Raw genomic sequence first — 5,000 nt, 5'->3', positions numbered from 1 at the left:
GGATGCCAAAAAGTTTTACCGAGAAATTGGTAAAACGACCATCGAAGTAAAAAATACCAACTGAAGATCAAGTCTAAGACTTTTGGAAGAACATTTGGGGTAATAATACAGGACATAATGAAAACACTAAATGGATTGAAGAACTAGAAAAGGAAGCAGTAGATATCCCTGAACAACAATAGAGTGATATACTACTGAAGAGATAACGAAAGCACTAAGGAAAGCCCATAAATGGAAATCTCCAGGACTAGACCAGGTTCCTAATTTCTGGCTGGATACACTACAATCTGTTCACTCTAAACTAGCATCAAGTCTTAACAAATTCATTAACAAACCCCACCTCACACCAACTTGGTTCTGCCAAGGCACCACATACTTGCTTGCTAAAACAGTTGAGACTGGGGACCCAAAAAACTATAGGCCAATCACGTGTTTATCCACATCGTACAAACTCTTAACCTCTGTCCTTTCAGAAAGAACCTATGCACACCTAGAGGAACACGACATTTTCCCAATCGAACAAAAAGGATGCAAAAAGGGCTCGTATGGTTGCAAAGATCAATTACTGATAAACAAAATGTTGTTCGAAAATGCAAAATCTAAACATCGTAACTTGAGCACAGTCTGGATTGACTATAAAAAGGCCTTCGATAGTGTACCCCACTCTTGGATATTACGTTGCTCAGAACTTTTTGAATTATCACCTACCCTTATAAATTTCCTCAGATCATCTATGGGAATGTGGGAGACTTATCTCTTCTTATCCCACTCTACTGGTATCTTGTCCTCCCCTGGCAAGAAAATAAAATGTGGTATCTTCCAGGGCGACTCTTTGTCACCTCTGTTACTTTGCATGGCACTTATGCCTCTCTCCAGACTCCTTAACCAAACTGGATATGGATACAAAATATTCGAACGCAGAATAAGTCATCTATTTTACATGGACGATCTGAAACTATATGCTTCTAATGATAACGAACTTGAGGGGTTACTGAAAACAGTAAAAGCATTTAGTGATGACATAGGAATGGAGTTTGGGTTAAGCAAATGTGCAAAGGCCACATTCAAAAAAGGGAAGTTAGAGCAAACGAAGAATATTGTGCTAGATGACGACTCTGTCATTAAAGAGCTTGAACAAGAAGGTACATATAAATACTTAGGAGTCAATGAGGGCGATGGGATACAACACGCTAAAATGAAGGAGAAATTTAGGAAAGAATGTTTACGCAGAGTCAGATCTATCGTGAAAACTGAGTTGAATTCAAAAAACAGAATCACCGCTATAAACACCTTAGCATTACCAGTAGTAACTTACAGTTTTAATATAATAAATTGGAACTTGAGTGAACTCAAAAGACTAGATAGTTAAATTAGAAAACTGTTTACTTGTAACAGAATGCTCCATCCGAAATCTAATGTTGACCGATTGTACCTTCCACGTAGCAAAGGAGGAAGAGGTATGATACAGCTGGAGCTTTCCTACAAAACGTCAACGATAGGCCTCTACAATTACTTGGACAATACTGAAGACTGGATGCTCCAGTTAGTAAACAGGCATGAAAACTCAAAAAGATTAGACTCCGTTACTAAGGAATCTGACAAATTTTCTCGGGAACTTGACCTTGAAATAGAAATCAACAACCTATTATCACCAACTGAGATTGCTCGCAAAACAAAGAAGAAAGCGAAACATGAAGGCTTAAAAAAACTTGAATCTCGCTGGCAAGAAAAACCTCTCCATGGACAGTTTGCTGCTCGAGCCAATAATGCTGATGTAGACACACAGGCAACCCATCAGTGGCTACGTAGCTCCGGACTGAAAGCGGAAACCGAGGGCTTCATTCTTGCAGCACAGGATCAAAGTTTGTTTACACGAAACGATCAAGCCAATGTCTTACATAACGGGGCTGACCCAAAGTGTAGATTCTGCGATGAAAGAATAGAAACAATCGACCACCTTGTTTCTGGCTGCTCCATCCTAACACCAGGGGAGTATAAAAAACAGGCATGACAGGGTTGGTCAATACCTCCATTGGAAAATATGTAACCGCTTTTCCATCAAGACCCAAAGTGACTGGTATAAACACCATCCAGAACCTGTCACAGAGGGAAAAGATGTTACTATTCTTTGGGACTTTCCGATTCAAACAGACCGCACAATACAAGCAAACCGTCCTGATATTGTAATTAAGGATAGAAAGAACAATCAATGCTTTCTCATTGATATGAGTGTGCCCTCTGACCGGAATGTAGCTGCGAAAACATTTGAAAAGCTCTCGAAATATAAAGACCTAGAGATAGAAGTAGAAAAGATGTGGCACCTAAAGACTCGTACGATCCCAGTAGTGGTAGGTGCCCTTGGCCTGATAAAGAAAGGAGCCAAAGACATTGTTAATAAAATTCCAGGAAATCCCTCATTACAAGAGATACAGAAAATTGTATTTAAAAGTACTGCACATGTTCTAAGACGAGCTCTCACCATATAAAGTTTTTTTTCGTACTCAATGGAATTTTTATGTTTTATATACCTACATTTTTACAAAACAAATATCTATTTTTATACTCATACAATAATTTTATATTTTTATACTTTTTTATACACTCTTTATTATATTCATATTAATCTCACTCCGCAGAACTCGCAATATAAAACTTCCAATTTCACTCACCCTAGGTCGCTGGGAGCGACCCGGTGTTTGATCTTATAAAAAGCTAATCAAAAGAATATACTCACAATGATAATAATAATAATAATAATGATGATAATAAAAATGATAATGATAATAATAATAATAATAATAATAATAATAATAATAATAATGATGATGATGATAATAGAATAATAATAACAATAACAACGATAATGTTAATTTATAATAATATCTATGAAAATACTAATAATGATGATAATAATGATAATAAGGATAAAGCAAATAATAATGTTCATGTAAATATCGTTTTTGTGTATCGATTCGCGTTGCATCATGGGGGTCAAGGTCAAGGTTAAGGTCATGAATCAGACCCCAAGAGCGGAAAAGAAGAATTACGTCGACATAAATAATGACCAACCTGAAGATCGGTTCCTCCGCCGCCAGGACTACGTCGCGCCCCAGGTCTGGAATCTCTCTGTTGACGTCAGAGCAAAGGACAGCCTTATTGCAGGTGATGAAACATCGATGTCTGATTGAGACATTTAGCGTCTTCCGAGGGGTTGTTTCAGTGTTACCAAATTTAGCATAATTTTATGCTTTTAGCATAATTTAGACTCAAATCAAGTGTCTAGTATTATTTCTAGCATAATTGATCTTTTTAGCATAATTCTAGCATAATTCTGCTATGTCTGGCATACATTTTAGCATAATTATAACCGCTTTCAAAATTGGTTTAATTTTTTTTCCCCGTTTAATCGACAAAAAAAAAAAAAAAAAAAGTGTTATTTATGTATGCACTGCCCCAACGATATATACACGATCGTTCATCCTCGTGCATTAAATAATTGTTCCCGTTCAATTCCTGCACAGTACAGAAGGTTACTCAGTGACAGTCGCGTACACGTCACGTACAGTACACGTACCAGTACTAGCCAGCGGCGGCCAGCCTCAGTGCCGCAATTTCTCTCACAGAACGCTACCACTAACATTGACACTGAAGTCTTTTGGTCTAAAATCTGTCACACCGGGAAATACCCACTACTCTCCAAACTTGTTAAAGCATTATTAACCATACCAGTATCTAATGCAGATTGTGAGAGAATATTTTCAATGGTTACTTTGAAAAAGACGGAGAAAAGAAACAGGCTAAAAAACAGTAGTCTGGCAAATGAAATCGTAAGTGGAGAGGGAATCAGACTGAGTGACTACGTAAAATTTGAGCCCTCAGCAGACATGATCAAGTCGATGGGTAAGAATATATTCCCTCAGTGGCGTAATGATCAGTAAGTAGTAATGAACTTGGGCAAGTGAAGACTTAAATTTTTATTTGGAGAAAAGTTTTCTTGAAACCCGAATTTAAAGGGTAATTTGCATAGTCCTACTGAAAAAAAAAGTTACTTTGGCATCATCTGTTTTGCGAAGCTGCTTTTCATTTATTTCATGATTGAGTTTTATTCGGTAGGCTGTCTGGTTTATATCAATTAGGCCTATGTTTCCATTAAAGTATGGTGATTTTGCATAGTCCTACTGAAAGCAATTTTTTATGCTAATTTGACATCATCTGTTTTGCGAAGCTGCTATTCATTTATTTAATAATTGCATATTCTATTCGGTAGGCTATCTGGGTTATATCAGTTAGGCCTATGTTTCCATTAAAGTATGGTAATTTTGCATAGTCCTACTGAAAAAAATGTTTTTAAGTTCCTTTGGCATCATTTGTTTTGCGAAGCTGCTCTTCGTTTATTTAATAATTGAGTTTTATTCGGTAGACTATCTTGGTTATATTAATTAGGCCTATGTTTCCATTAAAGTATGTTAAGTGGCAATCATTGTTGTTTTAATATATCATTCGGTTTATTTTTATTTAGCTAATAATAAGTCAGCATAATTTTAGCATAATTTACTATTGCATTTAGCATATTTTCAGTAGAGTTAGCATATTTTCACAGCACGTCTAGCACAATTTCGTCCTGATGATTTGGTAACACTGGGTTGTTTCCACTTGGAGAAACAATGATTATGAAACATATTATTTGTTTATGGCTTCGAAGAGAAAGTGTTTCGAGACTGCCAAAGAAACAATAACTACAATAATTGTGATGGTAGTAATAGTGATAGTAATGATAATGATATTGAGAATGACGATAATGATAATGATATTGAGAATGACGATAATGATAAGGATATTGAGAATGACGATAATGATAAGGATATTGAGCATGACGGTAATGATTATGATAAAATCAATAATATTGACGGTAATAATGATAGTGATAACAGTATTCATCATCCTAATGGCAATATGCGTGTGTATGAAAGAGAATGCGAGAAAGAGAGACAACTAGAAAG

The sequence above is a fragment of the Penaeus japonicus genome, unplaced genomic scaffold, assembly GCF_977035675.1.
Source record: "Penaeus japonicus unplaced genomic scaffold, GWHDUDI00000001_assembly GWHDUDI00000001, whole genome shotgun sequence".
Classification (NCBI taxonomy): domain Eukaryota; kingdom Metazoa; phylum Arthropoda; class Malacostraca; order Decapoda; family Penaeidae; genus Penaeus; species Penaeus japonicus.
The sequence above is the reverse complement of the archived record's forward strand: the minus strand, read 5'-3'. Positions refer to the sequence as shown.